The sequence below is a fragment of the Triticum aestivum genome, chromosome 5D (assembly GCF_018294505.1).
Source record: "Triticum aestivum cultivar Chinese Spring chromosome 5D, IWGSC CS RefSeq v2.1, whole genome shotgun sequence".
In the NCBI taxonomy this organism is placed as follows: Eukaryota; Viridiplantae; Streptophyta; class Magnoliopsida; order Poales; family Poaceae; genus Triticum; species Triticum aestivum.
Window position 1 is genome coordinate 107,321,497 of NC_057808.1, and position 24,688 is coordinate 107,346,184.

The following is a 24,688-nucleotide window of genomic DNA, read 5'->3' on the forward strand; positions in this document are numbered from 1 at the left end:
AGGATTCTAGGAACATACTGTGCGCGTTTTAAAATCCTATGTTAGGATGAGAAGGAACAAGTGTGGCGCCTCGCCGAGGGCGTAGAAACCTGTAGGGTCCTCGCACTTTAGGCACTGCAAATGAAACACACTAGATTTAGTAGGAAGAAAAATGCATCAACGGCGGCGGCTGCCATCCTAGGATTACCCGTGACCAAGGGACTTGGATTTATCGGGGATGGATGAAGAATTCGTACCTGGTTCTCCATGAGAAAACCCTATGCAATCACCGAGAGGGGGTTTTCTCTGAACAAGCAGATGAGGGAGAAGGGGATTCAGCCCAGTGAAATATTACTGCTTCATCCGTCCAGCTTACTGCTAAAGCTGGAAAGGTGATTTTTTTTGTGATTTGACGGCTCATTGGGCATTACTGCGGCGCTATGACCGGGGTGAGTCTACCGTGCAGTTGTGCACTCTAATTTGGTGCATGGCACGTGGACCCCGTTGCCGGATGCCCCACTATCAGCGAAAGGAAGTAGAAAGGCAGGAGTAACTAGTTATACATAAATATATTTTTGACAGAGAGATACTCCCTCTGTAAAGAAATATAAAAATCTTTTATATCACAACTTCATACACAAGAAAAATCAAGGGGAATATATATAACATATATATTATATATAATTATAAAAAAAAAGTTGGTGATGATGGTGTGCCTGCCATCCTGCAATATAGGCATTCCGATTTATATCTGACAGATAGGAAGGAAACTATGGCAATTTTGCAAAAAGATACCCACACACCTCTCCACATTTGCAAATAAGGCCTTCCCTCGTTCATCCTTTTCTCTCACAAAATAAACTACTCATACAAATGCATCTTGATGTTGCGTGCAACGCACGGGCATCTTGCTAATATAACATAATATGGGGGTTCAGCTAAGAATATAATACTTAGATAGGCTCACGGTTCTGGACTTTCTGCCACAGGCCGATGGGCCTGCATGTTTGGGGGCCCATGTGTTCTATCTCAGCGCTTTCCATATTGCAAGCGATCGGTGCGGCGCTGGTTTTAGATGCTGTCGCAAGGCAAATACACAAAATTGAATAAAGCACGGCAGCTGTCAGAATGAAATCGAATGACAGTTCCTAACCACTAATTAGAGTTGCAATTCTATCAACTATATACATCGTGATAAATAATACTTTCGTACTACTTATACACACAGGACACTTGTTTCACCATGCCAGTTTATTACATCAAAATCTCTCGGAGGATACATCAGTTCGGCAGTTGCGTGCTGCTACTGAAGAATTTCAAAGTTGATTTGGACCAGCTCTCCTTGCCGAGAAAGTTCGATTTTGACATCATCCCCTACCACAAGATATGATTTAGATTTTAACCTTGACCATCCTTTAGCATCAATCATCATGTGACCATCCTTTGTACTTACGGTATATTGAGCAGGTTCATTCACACCAAGGCTGAGTATGGTAAGAGAAACTTGGCCACGGTCGCCCGGATTGTTGAACGACTCCCTCGTTGCTCTAGGAATTCTCTATTTGCAAACAAGAAGAGATACACAAACATTTAAATCAAAATAGTGAATCATGTGAAACAACATGGAAAGAAAAAAGAACGAAGCACTTGGGCGGCCAATGCTTACCAAGAAGGTGGAGATGTCGGTTTTTGTTAGGACTTTGGTATATGCAGTGCGAACTGCAGCCCAGTCTGTTGCCGGTGCAACTGCTGGTTCCGTTGCCGCTGCACGGGCCGGAGCAGATGCAAGTGCAAGTGTTGGTGGAGGTGCCAGAGCCGTTGCTGGTGCCCATGCCGGTGCGACTGGTAGTGCCGCTGCTGCTACTGGAGATGGTGCTCCTTGTAGAGTTGGTGCCGATGTCGGAGCAGGTGCTGGTGTCGATGCCTGATCCTCCGGTAGATTAGCCTGATTCGCTGGCGCGGTCGGTGCCCAATCCTCAGCTGGATCAGACTGAGCTACTGCCGCTGTCAGTGCTAGATCAAGTGTCGTCGGAGAAGGTGCCGGTGCTCGATCAGTTGCTGAAGGTGGTATCGATGTGCAAGACAGCAACGATCGTGTCTGGTCTGCTATGATCAGCTTTCTAACTTGACTAGGCTCCTTGAACGTGATCCAGTCTTTTTCTTCATTTCTTTAAGATGCGAGAAGGACTAATTGTGGCGTGTTTGTTAAACCAAACTGCAGTTCATCATAGGGTTTCAGCTTGTACTCAGACAACAGACTGATCTAATTGTTTCCAGTAATATAAGTGATGGACAGTGCCTTCATTACTAACACGACATAAGAAGTGAAACCTGCAAAAATAACCATCGTAGAGCAAACCAAACGGTTTATTCTGTGATGAATGTCACATGGAAAAACCTGCATCGTAAAATTGCAACAAAAGTAAGAAAACATGACATTAAATCAATAAGATTTAGACAGTAAATCAATAAGATTTACTTGATGTGACACGAGTGAACCCTTACCAGGAAATCACTATGTTGAAGTACTAAACAGAAGATTGATCGTCCAACTACGCGTGGCATGCAGGGCCCCAGCCTACTCCCACAAGCAGGATAGTCCAAAGGTCGTGACAAATCGTATGGACCGAACATCTATGACGCCCACATAATTAAGCTACAGTAATCCTCTGCTAATGATGCGACATCACCGCGATTACTGTTGTTAAACTCATGTTGGTTCGAATCCGGTCCAAATTCAAATTTAAATTAAAGTCAAAAATAAAAGTTTTCATATGTCAAAACTAAAATGTACATACTATGGAAAAATTTCCATAACTAATTATGGTGGTGAACCAACTTTTTGTAAAGTGTTTTAGCGCACTAAAATTTAATAAAGCTATATAAAGAAAATAATAAAAGGGAAATCCTCCCTCCTCACCCTGGGCCGCTTGGCCACCGGACCCACCAGGTCGGCCCAGCTAGCCCAACTCCCCCTCCCCGGTCGTCTCCCCTGTTCCCCTGACCGCGGCGCTACAGGGGCGTGGTCGCCGCCGAACCCCCACGTCGACAGCGCCGCGGGAGGAGGATAAGGCCGCCAGCGCCCCGACGCCTCGGGCTCCCCCTACTCCACCCCGCACTCTCCCCTCTCCTCGTACCCCCCTCTCAGATCCCCTTTCCTCCGGCCCTCTCCCTCTCGCTCGGGTCCCCACCCGAGCATAGCCGTCGCCGCCACAGCCGTGGCCACCGGCCTCCCCTCGCCGCGCAAACACATCCAGAAGACGCCCGCCATCATCTTCAACTTCTACATGGGCTGCCTCACGTGGAATCGCCAAGACGACGCCGCCTCCGATCGGCAACCTCCACTACATTTCTTCGATCCGCGCTGCTCCGGCCACCCGTGTCGTCCCCGAGCCCACCTCGAGCTCCTCCGGCGTCCCCGGGCCTTCTCGTCAACGTTGTGAGCACCAGCACACACTCCCCTCTGCTTCCCCCTCTGTTTTACTATCGTGGCTAGCCCCACCGTCGCGCTCGCGGGCTTACTGCCAATGTTCATGTCGCCACCGCTAGCCCCGCTCGCGTCCGTCGTTCCTCGTGACCACCCAACCCCGCGTCGTCGTTTCCTCCCGCACCATGCCCGTGCGCCGCCCCGACCACGGCCGCCTTTGCCAGCCTCGCCGTGTGCTCCGGCTTGCCCCGCCTCCTCTTCCCAGCGCCGCACCCGCCTCCTGCTGCCGCTGTGCGGCTGCTGCCGCGCGGCCGCCTCCCCGCTGACGCATGTAGCCACGCTCGCCGTTGGCCTCTGCCTGTGCAGCTCGCCCTGCACGGCCTCGCTCGCCTGCTGCCGCGCCCGGGCCCCATCCCCGCTCGCTACCGCCGCCGCCTCCCGCTGCTTGCTGCCTCACCGGCGCCTACGCCGCTGCCCATGCCGGCTCGCCTGCCGACGCCCGCCGCTCCAGGCGCAGCTGCTGCCGCCCCGCCTCTGCTCCCTATGCCGCCGTCGGACTTGCCGTGGCCGAGGCCACCCCTCCAGCCGCTGCCGTGGCCCGTGGCCGGCGCCCGTGGTGACCTCGGGCGCGGGTGCCCGTACCCGCGTGCCCGATAAACCGCCCGCTCCAGTGGCCGGTTGTTCCACTGCCAGTGGGGCCCAGGCCCCTGTGTTGTTAAAAAAGGGTTTGAAAATATATATATATATAATTAACTAATCAATCAATTAATTAATTAATTAGGTTTAACTAAACTAATTACTAGTTAGTCTAATTAGTCATCTAATTAGTTGGTGTGTGTATGACAGGGGGCCCCACCCCCTGTTGACCAGTCAAACGTTGACTGGTCAACTGGGACCCCCTGGCCCACCTGTCAGCCTCTGGTACTTTTCTGCATACGTAGAGCTGGGTGCACCTAGCATTTAGTCTTTATTTACGAATTAATAATAAATCCAGAAAATGTTCAAATCTTTGAAAAATCTTAGAAAATAATCTGTAACTCGGATGGAAATGTTTTGTACATGGAAGTTGCTCAGAACGACGAACCGAACCCGAATACGCGGTCCGTTCAACCGCCACACATCCCTAGCATAGCGAACATCAAACCTTTCCCCTCCGACCAGCCTGTTTGAAAATGCCAAACTTCGGGAGAACATTCTCGGATGTTATCCCCTTCGCCGGTAACGTGTAGCACCGTGTTAGAACACGTCTAGGTCTGCCTGTTATCCTATTATGCACTTGCTTGCTATGTATTTACTGTTTCTCCCGCCTCTTCTCTTCGGTAGACCCTATGACGGCTGCCGATGCCGCTGTGATCGACTAAGTGACCGACGACCCCTCCTTCTCGTCTGAGCAACCAGGCAAGCCCCCCCCCTTTGATCATCCCGATATCTCCCATTCCATTCCCTCATGCTTGCATTAGATTTTGCTACTGTAATTGATTGCTCCTATCTGATGCATAGCCTGCTTTTGTACCTTACCTGCTTATCCTAAACTGCTTCGTATAGGTTGGTTAGTGATCCATCAGTGACCCCCACCTTGTCCTTGTTGCCCCTGCTTCATCATTGACGACTCGATCAACGTGATCGATGACCAGAGCCCGACACCTCACATCACATCACACCCCTTTTTGTTGCTCGACTCGGCAGAGTTACCACCGAGTGCCGAGGGTGGAACCTCATACATCACTCCTCACGAGATCTCTGTAGTGTAGGTAGTTGGTCATGGTCAACGAGGGTAGTTCCTCCTTCACCATTCTCGATACGGCTCTGTTGTGCAACACCTCAAGTGTGAACCTCGAGGGTGGTTCCTCTTACATTCACCTTGATGATTACATCGAGTGGAATCCTCCGAGGGTGATTCCTTGGGTTTTCCCCTTGATGTTTGAACACACGGTTACCTTGACTTTACCATAGACCTTTGGGAAAGTCGGGCGGGCCCGGAGAGCACCCGCAAGATGGTTACGAGGCACGGTCGGGCAGGCAGGCCGCCCCCGACTGGGCTGGGCTAGCCCTTGCCGTATTTCCTCGAGACGGGGCGACGGGGTCACATTATCGTGAGTCTCTACTCGTCTCCGCAAGCTAATAATACACTATGGTTTGGGTATTTGTTCTGAGTTGGCCTCTGGCCTTTACGCACTAACCACCACGCGAGAATAGTTATGGGCCTCGATGTCGCAGTATCAGCCGAAGCTTTGTTAGATGTCCAGTTCAGCATTGTGGGCCTGTCGGGCCAGTGCCATCCAGTATGAAGTGGTGCTCCTCCCGGATTGTCGCACAATGACCCGGAGTGCGACGGGCGATGGGCCCAGACCCCGGAGTGCTTAGGATGTAGACCGGCGGGGACCTCTCTACTGAGCCTAGGTAGGGCTACGACGTGTTGATTTTCCGAGGCCGGGCATTGACCCAGAAAGGTGTGTCCGGCCAGAGTAATCAAGCGTGTTGGAAAACGTGGTGCACCCCTGCAGGGAAGATTACCTATTAATAGCCGTGTCCATGGTAACGAACGTTTAAACTTATATCCTGATCTTATATAACTAGAAATGGATACTTGAGATATATGGCTCCGGGATTGCTTTCTCGCAGGGAGTCGAGGAAGGATCTCTGGGCACTAAAGCTACAACATGCTTGTTAAATATAAACTGCTATTCTTTACTCTTCTACATGCTGCAAGATGCTTGGAGCTGCTTGAAGATGCTAGTCTTCGATAGGCTAGGCATTCCCCTCTATTCTGGCATTCTACAGTTCAGTCCACACATACAACCCTTCCATTTGATACGAATGCATACTTAGTATAGATATGATGCTTGCGAGTACTTTGGATGAGTACTCCCGGTTGCTTTGCTACCCCTTTTCCCCCTTCTTTCTTCTTTCCAGTTGATGCAACCAGTTGGTGGATCTGTGGAGCCAGATGCCACCGCCGACGGATACCACTACTTGGAGACCGCTGACGACCAGGAGTAGTTAGGAGGTCCCAGGCAGGAGGCCTTTCCTCTTCGATCGTGTTGCTTTTGTGCCAGCCTTCTTAAGGCATCCTTTTTTAACTTATGTCTGTACTCAGATATCGCTGCTTCCGCGGACTCTTGTGTATCGAGCTATGTATTCGAGCCCTCGAGGCCCTTGGCTTGTAATATAAAGCTTGTATTATTTTATTTGTGTCTAGAGTTGTGTTGTGATATCTTCCCGTGAGTCCCTGATCTTGATCGTACACATTTGCGTGTATGATTAGTGTATGATTGAATCGGGGGCATCCCAAGTTGGTATCAGAGCCGACTGCCTGTAGGATCCCCCTTTCCAACTCCTTGGCCTAAGTTGAGTCTAGTCTTTGAAAACTATTTTACTAACATGGCTGTGTGGCTTACGGGCCCATGTCGCCATTGGGTGGTATTAGGATCTTTTACTCCTCGACCTATACTCTGGGAATCTGATCTCTCTTCAATTCGGGTTAAATAATTTCGCTAAACTCTAACTCTAGGCTCTCGTAAATACTCTCTCCCGGTGAGCCCCTCGCTCCAGATTATTGGTTGGTGCACTAGAAGATTCTCAAGATACTCTCCGATGTTTTCCTGAGACCCTTGTACCCTTCGCCATTGCGATCCCTACCACCGATAAATCCTTATGGGTAACTACCTACATTGTCGTTCATATCTCCATCCCCACTTGCCCTTGTTATTACAAGATGTCCTGAAATACTCTCTGATGTTCCGAGAATCATTTATGCTTACTGCCCTGCAGTTCCTTGTCGCATGAATACCCCTATGAATAATTCCTCACACTTTACGAGGATTTTTCATTCCTAGTTGATCAAGTGATTCACAAGATACTTTGAAATACTATCCGATCTTTCGATAATCCTCTCTACTATTGCTTTGCAAATACTTGTCTGCTTGCATTATGGAAACTTTCCATATGTCTGGCAATACTCAGTAGTATCCTTTGTCATCTTCATTTGAGCATTTGATTCGATATGTTTGTGAATGCTTGCAATCATCAATCACAGTTAGAATTCTTCCCTTCGCCTCAGACGTCACCCCTGACATGAGTTGGTGTTCGACAAATCAAACCTTGATTGGTTGTCAATCTATGTCTATTCAACTTGTCTTTGATCAGGGCCTCTGCTTCTGGTCCCCCATTTTGGAATTCATAATTCCATTGCATTTGAGCTTTGAGTTAGTCATTTGTTTCTATAGTTTGATATCCTTACATTCGTTCTTCTTCTGGTGAAGTACCGATACTCACATTAGATTCCTTGTGGACCACCAGGTCCTTTGTTGGGTTTTATCAGATAGTGTCCTTCAGATTCAGTAACCTTGTGAGCCTTTCCTCGGATACATAATGCCTTTGGTAAATTGTATCATCTGCTTCCTCAACCATGCTCTACTCCCGAGCATGAGATATTTACTCCTGAAATTTGTGGTATATGTTCCTACTATGCCCCGATGGGTTGAACCCGTGTCTTCCCTAAATCTGTGTGAAGTGGAAAGTTATGCGGGTTATAGTCTACTGGCTTTTCGTCAGGTAAAATTTCAACACTACAACTTCTCCGAATGCGAGAAGTGAATGGAAAGTTATCCATTGATGAAGTGGGAGTCGACCTTGAGCTTTGTGTTCATGCCCATGGACCCGGTGTGGAACTTATCATGGAAGCTTCTTCTAATAATAATAATCCCCTTGTGATAAGTTCATCTTGGATCTAGATTTGGTCCTTTGCAACCGTGGTTCCGACCATGATTGTTCTCCTTTGATTCCATTTCTCGGACAAGTTAAAGTACTTGTCTTCCTCAGATCATTTCACATGTCCAACCTCTACTTGGATATACCTTCGAGTATTACCCTCTGGTATCTCGAGAATATCACGGAACTACATAACTTCTTATGAGTTCTTCATCTACTAATATTCTCGCCTATTCCAATTTTCCACAGGTTCTGAGTTGTTAGACACTCAAGAACGCCGATAACTGATTCGAGTCTACACTTTCCTTTCCATTGTTTTGCGCAACCTTTCTTGTAACCTAACATATATGAGCAGTGATAATTCCCTGCTTATGTAAACACCTCGGTGTACAAGCTCTGTTAGTAAGACCTTGTTACTATTGTGGATGACATTCTGGTACCCACCGATGGACGAGAACTTTGCCTATTGGTCCGCCTCGCCTTGCGAGCAGGAAAATGGTTCTCTTCGTCCCTCGCCCTTGGTACCAACGTTGTTGCCAACATAACTGTTAGGCTATCCTCTGACCTGCCTTGCTATCATGACCGTGCAAATATTAGTGCCTTCCTCCTTTTAACTCACATGGTGGGCCCATAAGCCACAGTTCCACAGGATCGAAACCTGACTCTCCTATACATCCTGTTTTCTAAGTTATCCCTCGCGCTTGGCTTCATATGTAATTCATGAGCTACATTCCTACTGATCTATTCTGGTATGAGACGCAATACTTATTCCCATTGCTCTGAATCCCATTCACCCTCTATTTCAGGCAACGAACGATTGCCTACCTGGTTGAAGCTTCTTATTGCAACTCCTTACCTTGCTCTTGACGTCTTAAAATTTCAACTCGAGAGATGCCTCTATGCCACGTTCACTGAGATAGCCCCCAGGTACCTATCTTGTGTTGATCTTCGTCCTTCTCGAGTCTTTCCCCCTTACTTCACTCTTTAAATCTCGGGACGAGATTTCTTGTAGTGAAGGAGAATTGTGACGCCCGGATAATTAAGCTACAGTAATCCTCTGCTAATGATGCCACATCACCGCGATTACTGTTGTTAAACTCGTGTTGGTTCGAATCCAGTCCAAATTCAAATTTAAATTAAAGGCAAAAATAAAAGTTTTCATATGTCAACACTAAAATGTACATACTGTGGCAAAATTTCCATAACTAATTATGGTGGTGAACCAACTTTTTGTAAAGTGTTTTAGTGCACTAAAATTTAATAAAGCTATATAAAGAAAATAATAAAAGGGAAAACCTCCCTCCTCACCCTGGGCCGCTTGGCCACCAGACCCACCAGGTCAGCCCAGCTGGCCCAACTCCCCACTCCCTAGTCGTCTCCGCTGTTCCTGCGACCGCACCGCTACAGGGGCGTGGTCGCCGCCGAACCCCCTCGTCGACAGCGCCACGGGAAGAGGATAAGGCCGCCAACGCCCCGACGCCTCGGGCTCCCCCTGCTCCACCCCCGCACTCTCCCCTCTCCTCGTACCCCCCCTCTCAGATCCCCTTTCCTCCGGCCCTCTCCCTCTCGCTCGGGTCCCCACCCGAGCATAGCCGTCACCGCCACAGCCGTGCCCACCGGCCTCCCCTCGCCGCGCAAACACATCCAGAAGACGCCCGCCATCGTCTTCTACTTCTACGTGGGCTGCCTCGCATGGAGTCGCCAAGACGCCGCCACCTCCGATCGGCAACCTCCACGACATTTCTTCGATCTGCGCTGCTTCGGCCACCCGCGTCATCCCCGAGCCCACCTCGAGCTCCCTCGGCGTCCCCGGGCCTTCTCGTCAACGCTGTGAGCACCAGCACACGCTCCCCTCTGCTTCCCCCTCTGTTTTGCTATCGTGGCTAGCCCCGCCGTCGCGTCCGCGAGCTTACTGCCACCGTTCGTGTCGCCACCGCAGCCACCGTTAGGCCCGCTCGCGCCCGTCGTTCCTCGCGACTACCCAACCTCGCATCGTCGTTTCCTCCCGCACCATGCCCGTGCGCCGCCCCGACCGTGGCCGCCTTTGCTAGCCTCGACGTGTGCTCCGGCTCGCCCCGCCTCCTCCTCCCAGCGCCGCACCCGCCTCCTGCTGCCGTTGTGCGGCTGCTGCCGCACGGCCGCCTCCCCGCTGACGCCGGCAGCCATGCTCGCCATTGGCCTCTGCCTCCGCAGCTCGCCCCGCACGGCCTCGCTCGCCTGCTGCCACGCCCAGGTCCCATCCCCACTAGCTACCGCAGTCGCCTCCCCTGCTTGCTGCCTCGCCCGCGCCTACGCCGCTGCCCACGCTGGCTCGCCTGCCGACGCCCGCAGCTCCAGGCGCAGCTGCTGCCGCATTGCCTCTGCTCCCTACGCCGCCGCCGGCCTCACCGTGGCCGAGGCCGCCCCTCCAGCCACTGCTGTGGCCCGTGGCTAGCGCCCCTGGTGACCTCGAGCGCGAGTGCCCATACCCGCGTGCCCGGTAAACCGCCCGCTCAAGTGGCCGGTTGTGCCACTGCCAGCGGGGACCATGCCCTTGTGTTGTTAAAAAAAGGGTTTAAATATATATATATATATAATTAACTAACAAATTAATTAATTAACTTAATTAATTAATTAGGTTTAACTAAACTATTTACTAGTTAGTCTAATTAGTCATCTAATTAGTTGGTGTGCGTATGACAGAGGTCCCACCCCCTGTTGACCAGTCAAACGTTGACTGGTCAACTGGGACCCCCTGGCCCACTTGTCAGCCTCTCGTACTTTTCTGCGTACGCAGAGCTGGGTGCACCTGGCATTTAGTCTTTATTTTCGAATTAATAATAAATCCAGAAAATGTTCAAATCTTTGAAAAAATCTTAGAAAATAATCCATAACTCGGATGGAAATATTTTGTACATGAAAGTTGCTCAGAACGACGAGACGAACCCGAATACGCGGTCCGTTCAACCGCCACACATCCGTAGCATAGCGAACATTGAACCTTTCCCCTCCGATCAGCCTGTCTGAAAATGCCAAACTTCGGGAGAACATTCCCGGATGTTATCCCCTTCGCCGGTAACGTGTAGCACCGCGTTAGAACACGTCTAGCTCTGCTTGTTGTCCTGTTATGCACTTGCTTGCTATGTATTTATTGTTTCTCCCCCCTCTTCTCTTCAGTATACCCTATGACGGCTGCCGATGCCGCTGTGATCGACTATGTGACCGACGACCCCTCCTTCTCGTCTGAGCAACCAGGCAAGCCCCCCTTTGATCATCCCGATATCGCCCATCCCATTCCCTCATGCTTGCATTTGATTTTGCTACTGTAATTGATTGCTCCTATCTGATGCATAGCCTGCTTTTGTACCTGCTGTTGTACCTTACCTGCTTATCCTAAACTGCTTAGTATAGCTTGGTTAGTGATCCATCAGTGACCCCCACCTTGTCCTTGTTGCCCCTGCTTCATCATCGACAACTCGATCAACGTGATCGACGACCAGAGCCCGACACCTCACATCACATCATGCCTCTTTTTGTTGCTCGACTCTGTAGAGTTACCACCGAGTGCCGAGGGTGGAACCTCATACATCACTCCTGATGAGATCTCTGTAGTGTAGCTATTTGGTCGTGGTCAACGAGGGTGGTTCCTCCTTCACCATTCCTGATACGGCTCTGTTGTGCAACACCTCAAGTGTGAACCTCGAGGGTGGTTCCTCTTACGTTCACCTTGATGATTACATCGAGTGGAATCCTCTGAGGGAGATTCCTTGGGTTTTCCCCTTGATGTTTGAACACACGGTTACCTTGACTTTACCATAGACCTTTGGGAAAGTCGGGCGGGCCCGGAGAGCACCCGCAAGATGGTTACGACGCACGGCCGGGCAGGCAGGCAGCCCACGAGTGGGCTGGGCTAGCCCTTGCCGTATTTCCTCGAGACGGGGCGACGGGGTCACATTATCGTGAGTCTCTGCTCGTCTCCGCAAGCTAATAATACACTATGGTTTGGGTATTTGTTCTGAGTTGGCCTCTGGCCTTTACGCACTAACCATCATGTGAGAATAGTTATGGGTCTCGACGTCGCAGTATCAGCCGAAGCTTTGTCAGACGTCCAGTTCAGCGTTGTGGGCCTGTCGGGCCAGTGCTATCTACTATGAGGTGGTGCTCGTCCCGGCTCGTCGCACAACGACCCGGAGTGCAATGGGAGTTGGGCCCAGACCCCGGAGTGCTTAGGATGTAGACCGGCGGGGACCTCTCTGCTGAGCCTAGGTACGGCTACGACGTGGTGATTTTTCGAGGCCGGGCATTAACCCAGAAAGGTGTGTCCGGCTAGAGTAATCAAGTGTGTTGGAAAACGTGGTGCACCCCTACAAGGAAGATTATCTATTAATAGCCGTGTACATGGTAACAGATGCTCAGACTTATGTCCTGATATTATATAACTAGAAATGGATACGTGAGATATATGGCTCCGGGATTGCTTTCTCGCAGGGAGTCGAGAAAGGATCTCTGGGCACTAAAGATACAACATGCTTGTTAAATATAAACTGTTAGTCTTTACTCTTCTAGATGCTGCAAGATGCTTGGAGCTGCTTGAAGATGCTAGTTTTCGATAGGCTAGGCCTCCCCCTCTATTCTAGCATTCTGTAGTTTAGTCCACAGATACAACCCTTCCATTTGATACCAATGCATACTTAATATAGATCTGATGCTTGCGAGTACTTTGGATGAGTACTCGCAGTTGCTTGCTACCCCTTTTCCCCCTTCTTTCTTCTTTCCGGTTGATGCAACCAGTTGGTGGATCTCTGGAGCCAGATGCCACCACCGACGGATACTACTACTTGGAGACCGCCGACAACTAGGAGTAGTTCGGAGGTCCCAGGCAGGAGGCCTTGCCTCTTCGATCGTGTTGCTTTTGTGCCAGCCTTCTTAAGGCAACCTTGTTTAACTTATGTCTATACTCAGATATCGTTGCTTCCGCTGACTCTTGTGTATCGAGCTATGTATTCGAGCCCTCGAGGCCCCTGGCTTGTAATATAAAGCTTGTATTATTTTATTTGTGTCTAGAGTTGTGTTGTGATATCTTCTAGTGAGTCCTTGATCTTGATCGTACACATTTTCGTGTATGATTAGTGTACGATTGAATCGGGGGCGTCACAACATCCATGGGACTGGAAATCCTTGTGGGTGCGATAAACCCTGCAATGCATACAGATATTGGAGTGTAACCATAATTGATAAAACATTGAGGGAGTCCTGGATTAGGGGGTCCTCGGACTGCCGGACTATATACTTTGGCCGGACTGTTGGACTATGAAGATACAAGATTGACAATTCGGATATGTAGATGTCCTCCCTTGTAACCGACTCTGTGTAACCCTAGCCCCCTCCGATGTCTATATAAACCGGAGGGTTTAGTCCGTAGGAAAACAACAATCATAATCATAGGCTAGCTTCTAGGGTTTAGCCTCTACGGTCTCGTGGTAGATCAACTCTTGTAATACTCATATCATCAAGATCAATCAAGCAGGAAGTAGGGTATTACCTCCGTTGAGAGGGCCCGAACCTGGGTAAACATTGTGTCCCCCGCCTCCTGTTACCATCTGCCTTAGACGCACAGTTCGGGACCCCCTACCCGAGATCCATCGGTTTTGACACCGACATTGGTGCTTTCATTGAGAGTTCCACTATGCCATCATCCTAAGGCTTGATGGCTCGTCTTGTTGTCAAGGACAACACAACCTCTGGGGGAGCCTTGGCTGTAGGCCAAACCCTCCGACTTGGCGGCTTCGTCATGACCGCCCGTTCGGCTGTTGCGCCGACGATGACTTCTCGGGTCATCAAAAACAGCCTCCACGTCGGCTCGGGATTCGCCGAGCAGATGGATCCAATGGATCTCTCTTCCCTGAACGAGCTCTTGGATCGCATCGCCACCTTGGGAGTCGCTACGGACTATGATCGGATCGGGCTTAAACCCGACCAAAGGGAGATTGACTCTCCGCCGGTCACCCATCAGATAGCGGTGGTGGAGGAGCAACGCAGCGATTCTTCCTCTATCTTGAGGATGAACTATGTCCGGATTCCCGAGCTCTCTGAGCCGGATACTCGTCTACGGGAGGACATGGCCCCAGCTTTGAACCTAGAATCAGACAGCGGGCCGGACCTATTGGGTAACATCCCGGAGCCCGAACTTCCAAGATCGGAAACTCCTCCGCCCCTGGGTCTCAGATCGGGTCAGGGTTCTGTAACGCCCCGGATCGGATGCGCCAGGTGTCGGCCAGTTATTCGCCGTCGTTGCCATGTCGTCTGCTTGCGTGTTGCATTTTTGTTCATGTCATGCATCCCATATCATGTCATCATGTGCATTGCATTTGCATACGTGTTCGTCTCATGCACCCGAGCATTTTCCCCGTTGTCCGTTTTGCAATCCGGCACTCCTATGTCACCCGGCGCCCCCTTTTGCCTCTTTTCATGTGCGGGTGTTAAACTTTCTCGGAATGGCCCGAGGTTTGCCAAGCGTCCTTGGTACACCACCGATAGACCGCCTGTCAAGTTTCGTGCCATTTGGAGGTCGTTTGGTGCTCCAACGGTTAACCGGGCAACCGCAAAGTCCGTTTGTGTGTTGCAGAAAAACCCTTCTCTAACCAGCCCAAAACCACTCTAAGTCTCCGCCATGCTCTCGGTCGTTCGATCACGATCGTGTGGGCGAAAACCGCACCTCATTTGGACTCTCCTAGCTCCCTCTACCTATAAATAGGTGCCCTCCCCCGAAAATTCGCGGTGCAAACCCTAGCTTCTTCCCCCCTCTCGCCGCCGGACATGTCCGCACCCGCCGGACGCAACCGCCGCCGCCGCCCGCGCCAATCCGCGTCTGCCACGTGGCGCTCCGCCACCTCTCGCGCCGCCGGCCCGCCTCCGGCCCCCGAGGCCCGCGCGCTCGCCCGCGCGCCCCGCGCTCCAGATCCCGCCGCCGCCTGGCCGTCCCCGCCGCCGACGTGGCCTCGCCGACGTGGCCTCGCCGCCCCGGCCATGGCGCCGCTGCCCCGAGCGCCTGTGCCTCTCCTTCCCCGCCGCCGACGTGGCCTCGCCGCTCCGGCCATGGCGCCGCCGCCCCCGCGCCTGTAACATCCCAAAATTCTAAATTTTGGAATGTTATAATAAACAGATAGATTGGATTGATTGTTTGATTGATTGACTGAAAGTGAGTGGAATTCGAAATCTTTTGAAAGTTAAATGAGAGGGAATAAAAGGACTTTCCCAAACTTTCATTTTGCTTTTATGATCTCCATGAATTCAAATTCTTTTCACCACAAAACCCTGGAGAGAAGATGACATGACTTCTTCCATTTATTTAAATGACAAGGGGTGTTGAAAATATTTGAATATCATTTGAAAATATTTCCAATCCAGAAACTTCAAGCAACTCAATGATTTTCACGAGCGAAGATAAAATGACTTCTTCAAAACATATGAAATAGGGGTTGGGAGTTTCAAAGGATTAAATTCAAAGTCCCATTGAAATTATTTTCCAATATTGGACTTATTTGAGTTTTATTCAAATTATTTTTCTCCAAAATAAAAATATACAGAAAATAGGGTAACATGATTCCCTACATCAGAAAATTGGAGAAAAATAAATTTGAAATCATTTTGGTATTTTTTTAAAATGATTTTTATTGGATTTTATTAAGGCAGTAGCACTATTTGATTTATTAAAATTTGTGTGGATTTTATTTGACTTCACAAAAATGTTCACGCTGTAGGAAATCTTTTTCTGAAAATTTTGATATATTATATGCCTATATAATATTTTTACTTTTATTTGTTTTTATTTTGTTTGTCGGAGTTTTTAAAAAAAAACATTTCCTCCGACTGGGCCGGCCCAAGTAGCCAACCAAGCCCAGCCCAGCCGCGTCGTCACCGACCCTGTGCAGGTCTCCGTTGCCCGCACGGGAGCGCCGCCGCCGGAGTCCAGCCGGACTCCGCGTCTACCTCGCGCCCCCTCCTCCACGCCACCTCCTCCCCTCGCCCTTTATAAGGCCACCTCGACGCCCCTCGCCTCCTCCCCTTCGACTTCACCGCCACCTCGCATCCCGCCGCAACCGCCGCCGATGGTGAGATCCGCGTCCGCCGCCGCGCCGCTCGACTCGCCACCGCACTTCGTCGTGCCCCGCCTGCACGTCCGTCGCCGCCCGCGCCTGGGTCCGCCGCCGCGCAGCGCCACCGCCGACGCCCCGCTCGCCGGAGCCGTCCGCCGCCACTCGCCGGACACGCCCTAGCCGCCGGTTTTCACCGACCGGACGGTTTCGTCGAACCGCCCGAGCCGGTAATAAAACCGACCGGTTTTCGTTTCGTTTTTTTATAAAACTTGTTTTTTTAATTTACTAGCTATTTAGCGAACGTTCATTAGGTTAGGTTCAGCAGTGAACAGATTCGCCAGTTAGCGTTCGGCAACGAACGTTCGCTATTTAGTCTTTTTCTTTTATTTTAGTTTTCACCAGGGACCTATCTGTGATGATTTATTTACAGATTAGCCCCTGATCTTCAAACGTCTATAACTTTTTACTCGTTTGTCCAAATCCAACGAAACCAACGCCCACTTTTTCGTTATGATCTCCTGTATCCAGTAAAACAACTTAAACATGTTCTTTGAAAGTTTTAAAATTTGAATTCAAACAGATTGTATTCAAACTTCTTTTGTTCATAACTTAAGTTCCGTAACTCCGTTTGAGTTGATTCTTTTTGCAAATCGAAGCTCTTGACCTAAACTTTCTGATAAGGCCAAATTCACATAATTTTGGTACTGTTAGAAATTGTTTTATGTTGCAAGAGTTAATTGCTTGGTTTTGAAGTTTTCCGGATTGTTTTCCTCGTTCTTTCTGATCTTTTGAGTGATTGCTTATGTGTGGTTACTATTGTTTGCTTACGATAGATTGACCGGAGTGTGACGAGTAGATCCATCAAGAGTTTTGAGTGCGAATCATCTTCATCATCATTGCAGGCAAGTTCACACTTTGATCATATCTCTTTCATACCCAGTTTTTATTGCATTAGATCAATCCTCAAACATTGCATGGTTAGGATCTAATTAAATTGTGGGAATTGGGAAGTAGTTGAGGTAGTACCTATTACCTGTTTAATTATCAAACCCTTGGGAGTTACTTCTACGTTGCTATTACATTGCCATGCTATGCTCGTAGACGTGGATTGGGTTTGAGTGATATTCATGACAGATGTGAGATTGATAATAATGGTTTACATAAGGTGGCAACTTAAACACACATCTGGGTGGATTGAGGTACCTGGGTATTCCAGGATTGCCTGTTTTTCTATTGGACCGCCACCCAGGCTCAAAGGGATCATGAGATTATTCATGCTAGAAACTTTCGTGTGCAGCCACAAGCTATTATGGGCTCTAGCATAGTTGATTAAGTTGTGTGAACTCTTACAGTGGTAGACTAGCAGATGTAGGGGATGTAGGTGTACCGGTCTACCCATCGTAAGGTGCTAACGCTTCTGAAAGACTGTGTCTCGGTCATCCGTTTCTCAAACACCTTGTAGTGCGAGAAATCCAACGGAGGAGATCGAGTCTTGTGGGGAAAAGTGCACAAACATCTGCAGAGTGTACAAACTAATCATGATTAGCCGTGTCCCCGGTTATGGACATCTTGAGTATCTAGTTCTTGGATTATCCCGTTGATCTCATCATGTTACTTTAATTAATATTGTTGGGTTAATGATGATACTTAATTGGGATTGAGATGCTGTCAACCATCTCAATGTTTCACAACCACCATGATAGTTAAATAAAATTTATTCCTTTGAAGTAGGGAAAAATTGGCTTTTCGCAAAAACATTATAACCATAGAGCTTTTCCACCAGCCATATATGCATGTAGTGATAGCCTCTGTTCATCATTTCTCTATGGTGTGAATTTGCCAGCATATTCCATGTGCTGACCCGTTTTCGGGCTGCAACGTTTCATGTTGCAGGATTCTTACGACGAGTAAGTGATACGTTAGGGTTACGATTTCTACACTCAACTTTGCCGTTGGTGTTGATGGGAATCCACAACCTTGTTACTTCCGCTATTTGGATTGAGGTAATAGTATTTACGTTACTTTATACATGTGATTTACCTCTGTTATAAATCCTCGAGTACTGTGTGTGTCAGCATACCGATCCAGGGATGACACTTAAGCACAGAGACTTGATCCATTTGGGTCGGGTCGCTACAAGATGGTATCAGAGCACATGTTGACTGTAGGACGTGACGCTAGAAACTGGCAAGCCCATAGGAATTTTTTTCTCTACAACTTTCCTTTTCAAAAAGATCTTTTACCTCTCTTCTTTTTCCGAGTCTTATTCAAATATTCCCGTTTATTGAGACCATATCCCTTTCCCCTTTTGACCACACGAAGATTCGACTGATGAGACCACTTCAAGAAGTACAGGATATCGGACAACTAAGACCATTCGGAATAAAGAGGATCTTTACCGTGCATTATGATAATGGAAACTACAACGGTTGAAGATTCCGAAGACTGGGAGAATTTGAAGGCTCTGAAGAATTGCCAGATGTGTATGACTTAGGAAGGTTACCCTTATGGAACTTGGCAGACTATGGAAGCTATCAATACTCGAGAGCAAGGTGTATCGGAGAAGGACCGAAACATGGAGAGTTAGAAACTCAAATTTTTTGTTAAGAAAACCCAAAGACAGGAGATATCAGTTATGGAATGAAAGCTCATGGCAGTAACATGGGCATAGACACGGCTGACCATGGTGTTATTACCCGTTTATGCTATTGTCACCGTGCGGAGTTAAGCATGCAGATGCATCAAAGGATTGGATGGTAGAAGGCTGATGGAGCACCTATCAGCAAGACGAAGTTTTAACCTCAGCCGGTGTATCACCAGGATCTGGAGTATTACATCAGGAAGTTTAAAGATGAACCTTCAAGAAGCAGTATTCGACAAGTAAGCATTTCGTGAAGGACTCAGGACCCAGAAGTTGAAAGTAGCCAAGCTGGGAAAGCAAAACCTCGAGATAACGGAGACTCGTCAGGAACTGAAGGACAGTAGGATCAGGGTTCATGTCAAGGATGTTGAGACCCAGAAGTTGGAGTGCAACTCCAGAAATATTAAAGGACGACATGAGAGACTTCGCGTCAACAGAGATGATTTGGCAAAAGAACTTGAGAAGGACAAGCATGATCGGAAGAAGCCATTGGAGGCATGAACAAGACTTGAAGAGTTTGGCGACGTTGAAGACTTATTGACCTTTAGAAGACCAAACCCCTGTTATACCTATGTTAGATGCGACGTTTGTGAGCTGTCATTTGTTTGTTGTTTTTCCGACAGCCACAATAAAAAATCTGTCTTTTCAAAACTATTGTTTGTATTGTGTGCATCCCTCTCGACCTCTCTTATCTCACCCCAAACCCATGGACCCAATAGAGGATGAATGGAGATGAGTTTGTATTTTCTGGACCGATGAGTCAATTGGAGACGGACCGATGGATTCAGAACATGGAGGATCACATGAAGAATAACCCTATAGTCGGAAAGGATATGACCCGGCATGCTCTTCAATGTTTTGAAAGAGGTGCTGCTACTTGGTGGAGGATGTACCAAACCATCAATGGATGGCAAGGAGTAACCACTTGGAAAGAATTTAAGTGGACTCTACAAAGATCTCGTCTTGTGTCCCAGAAATTGAAGCCTTATGGAAAGGATATGAAGAAACCTTGTGCATACAAGCCTTGTGGAGAAATAGGACACAACCATAAGGAACACAAGGATGAATGCCCTAATTGTGAAGGAAGTCACCCAGCTGAAGAATGCCCAACTAGGCAGATCACTTGTTTCTTGTGTGAAGGGACTACCCACTACCCTGCTCAGTGTCACATCTACCCCATGGTACAAAGGACCATCCAGCAGAAGAAAGAAGCAATGAAAAGAGCCCTCATGGAAATTTTAGAGGAATCTGTGATGAAGGAAGAGGTGGAGGACACACCCAAAGAAGAACCAATTAAACCCTGCACCAAGTCATGCTATTCATGTGGAGAAGAAGGACACATCTCCCAAAATTGTCTGAATGGGGATTTAGTAGAATTCCCGACAGAGGAAGTAGAGTATGACCCACAGGAAATAGAAGCCCTGATTGGAACGGAAAAGTCCAGGAAGAGAAGTAGATTGGATCCCAGGAACAACCCAATTTCTACAAAGAGAGACCTGAGTCATATCACATGTTTCAGGTGCAAAAATTCAGGACACTACCACAATGATTGCCCAAAAGGGAAGATGAGGACCCCAGGAGGCTATATAATCACAAGGAAACCCCGAGATATGTCAGAAGTAATATGTTTCCGTTGTGATGAAGCAGGGCACTTTGCCAGAGAATGCCCCAAGGAGACGGAGACTTGTGATAAATAGTTGAGTGCAACGAGAAATAGTAGTAGTAGTGTGGACATTTCTTTTATTAGTGAGGTGTCGGATTGAGGCATGTAATGGAATGCAGGAGATTGTAATAATTTGAGAATCAATAAAGTTAGCATCATTGGTATTGATTTGGATTTTATGAGTTGTTACTCTATGAAGAAAGATTTTGACCATTTTCGAGGATATGAGAAATATGGTCTATGGAAGATTGTGCATTTTAAGGGTGGTAGTACCCTGTGAGGAAACTTGACCCTTGGAAAAAGGTAATGATATTCCACGAAGTGGATTTCGAACAAAATAAGTATGAGTTTTATCTCGATATGTTGGATACCCCAAGAATATGAGGGTATGGAGTATTATTGGATGTAAAGGAGGTAGTCTATGAAATTGGAGACAGAGCATGTCTTCGTGTGTTCCCTCTGCGAGGAGTTAAACTATTTGGAGTTAAGGGAAAGTTAGCCCCGAGATTTGTAGGACCATACCGAGTTTTGGAGCGTATGGGAGAAGTGGCCAACAAGTTGGAGTCACCCGAAGGACTGTCAGGAGTTCATGATGTGTTTCACGTTTCCCAGTTGAAGAAGTGCCATGCAGAGATGGCCAATATTCCCCTGTAAGGACGCTTGACCCTGGAAAGGATAATGATGTTCCACGAAGTGGAGTATGGACTTCATAAGTATAAGTTTTTTTATCTCGGTATGTGGGATATCCCCCGAGGATGAAGAGATGAAGTACTATTGGATATAAAGGAGGTATGATGTTGGAAATATGGATCAATGGAATTCGATGATGAGTCTGAGTAATCATGTCCTAGTGGTGCCAATAGAAGGAAGGAAGACAGTACAATTGGATGGATTTAAGAATACTAGGAAGTTGGATGTTGGATTAAGGATCAGTTTCCCCGATGATGAGTTCAAGGTTTACCAGTGATGAGATGGGCCATAACCCACAGGCCCTAGGACCTGCCAAGAAGAAGCACATTCTTGCTGAAGGAAAAACCTTGGAAGAAGTTACGATTTTATCGACAGACGATTTTATAGGAGTAACGCAAAACGTGAGAGTTGTGAAGGAACGATAGATGTTTGTTTGGCTTGCAGAATCCATGGATTTATCCGAACTTGGTTCGTCGACAAGAGAAATTCTGCAATGCTTGCGAGGATGACCGAGTGTTAGAATGCGAGATTCGCTAAACCATATACAAGGAAATGATTTGGGTGCGGGGTGGATTGATCACCATACCGACTTACTCTTATTGTTCGCTTTGCTATATGGGATGGTAAATCTAAGTGACTTACCTATAGTAGAGTGACAACGATTTAAACCTTGTTTAAACCTTAGAATGGTATAGGTATTGTCCCTTGTACACGGCAGTTGTTGCCAACCGTAGGTTATACGGTGAGGTTCAACCCAGACCCATTTCCTGCAGGAGAAACTGTAAATTGTTGACCACCATGAGATATCGATAGTTGTTTAGTTTTGGCGCCAGACCCGTCAGCTGAGAAGACCGAGTCATGGAATAACCTTACCAAGATGAAAGACAGATGAATTGAGGAAAAAGGTTATGCCACCACCGAAAGAGCCTAGAGAAGGAATTATACTGAAGATCTGAGAAGACCGACACTGTCAAGAATAATGGATGGAGTATATGAGTTTGGATGGAACCGTAACCATGCTTCTAAGGGTGGTAGCACCCTAGACCCCCCCTGTGATGATCGATGGATTTTGAGAAGACCCCAAACCCTAACCTATTTCTTTCTAGCCTCTCCGAATCTTGAGGACGAGATTCATTTTAAGGGTGGTAGGTTTGTAACATCCCAAAATTCTAAATTTTGGAATGTTATAATAAACAGATAGATCGGATTGATTGTTTGATTGATTGACTGAAAGTGAGTGGAATTCGAAATCTTTTGAAGGTTAAATGAGAGGGAATAAAAGGACTTTCCCAAACTTTCATTTTGCTTTTATGATCGCCATGAATTCAAATTCTTTTCACCACAAAACCCTGGAGAGAAGATGACATGACTTCTTCCATTTATTTAAATGACAAGGGGTGTTGAAAATATTTGAATATCATTTGAAAATATTTCCAATCCAGAAACTTCAAGCAACTCAATGATTTTCACGAGCGAAGATAAAATGACTTCTTCAAAACATATGAAATAGGAGTTGGGAGTTTCAAAGGATTAAATTCAAAGTCCCATTGAAATTATTTTCCAATATTGGACTTATTTGAGTTTTATTCAAATTATTTTTCTCCAAAATAAAAATATACAGAAAATAGGGTAACATGATTCCCTACATCAGAAAATTGGAGAAAAATAAATTTGAAATCATTTTGGTATTTTTTAAAATGATTTTTATTGGATTTTATTAAGGCAGTAGCACTGTTCGATTTATTAAAATTTGTGTGGATTTTATTTGACTTCACAAAAATGTTCACGCTGTAGGAAATCTTTTTCTGAAAATTTTGATATATTATATGCCTATATAATATTTTACTTTTATTTGTTTTTATTTTGTTTGTCGGAGTTTTTAAAAAAAAACCTTTCCTCCGACTGGGCCGGCCCAAGTAGCCAGCCAGGCCCAGCCCAGCTGCGTCGTCACCGACCCTGTGCAGGTCTCCGTTGCCCGCACGGGAGCGCCGCCGCCGGAGTCCAGCCGGACTCCGCGTCTACCTCGCGCCCCCTCCTCCACGCCACCTCCTCCCCTCGCCCTTTATAAGGCCACCTCGACGCCCCTCGCCTCCTCCCCCTCGACTTCGCCGCCACCTCGCATCCCGCCGCAACCGCCACCGACGGTGAGATCCGCGTCCGCCGCCATGCCGCTCGACTCGCCACCGCACTTCGTCGTGCCCCGCCTGCACGTCCGTCGCCGCCCGCGCCTGGGTCCGCCGCCGCGCCGCGCCACCGCCGACGCCCCGCTCGCCGGAGCCGTCCGCCGCCACTCGCCGGACACGCCCTAGCCGCCGGTTTTTGCCGACCGGACGGTTTCGTCGAACCGCCCGAACCGGTAATAAAACCGACCGGTTTTCGTTTTGTTTTTTTATAAAACTTGTTTTTTTAATTTACTAGCTATTTAGCGAACGTTCATTAGGTTAGGTTCAGCAGTGAACAGATTCGCCAGTTAGTGTTCGGTAACGAACGTTCGCTATTTAGTCTTTTTCTTTTATTTTAGTTTTCGCCAGGGACCTATCTGTGATGATTTATTTACAGATTAGCCCCTGATCTTCAAACGTCTATAACTTTTTACTCGTTTGTCCAAATCCAACGAAACCAATGCCCACTTTTTCGTTATGATCTCCTCTATCCAGTAAAACAACTTAAACATGTTTTTTGAAATTTTTAAAATTTGAATTCAAACAGATTTGTATTCAAACTTCTTTTGTTCATAACTTAAGTTCCGTAACTCCGTTTGAGTTGATTCTTTTTGCAAATCGAAGCTCTTGACCTAAACTTTCTGATAAGGCCAAATTCACATAATTTTGGTACTGTTACAAAATTTTTTATGTTGCAAGAGTTAATTGCTTGGTTTTGAAGTTTTCCGGATTGTTTTCCTCGTTCTTTCTGATCTTTTGAGTGATTGCTTATGTGTGGTTACTATTGTTTGCTTACGATAGATTGACCGGAGTGTGATGAGTAGATCCATCAAGAGTTTTGAGTGCGAATCATCTTCATCATCATTGCAGGCAAGTTCACACTTTGATCATATCTCTTTCATACCCAGTTTTTATTGCATTAGATCAATCCTCAAACATTGCATGATTAGGATCTAATTAAATTGTGGGAACTGGGAAGTAGTTGAGGTAGTACCTATTACCTGTTTTAATTATCAAACCTTTGGGAGTTACTTCTACGTTGCTATTACATTGCCATGCTATGCTCGTAGACATGGATTGGGTTTGAAGTGATATTCATGACAGATGTGAGATTGATAATAATGGTTTACATAAGGTGGCAACTTAAACACACATCTGGGTGGATTGAGGTACCTGTTTATTCCAGGATTGCCTGTTTTTCTTTTGGACCGCCACCCAGGCTCAAACGGATCATGAGATTATTCATGCTAGAAACTTCCGTGTGCAGCCACAAGCTATTATGGGTTCTAGCATAGTTGATTAAGTTGTGTGAACTCTTACAGTGGTAGACTAGCAGATGTA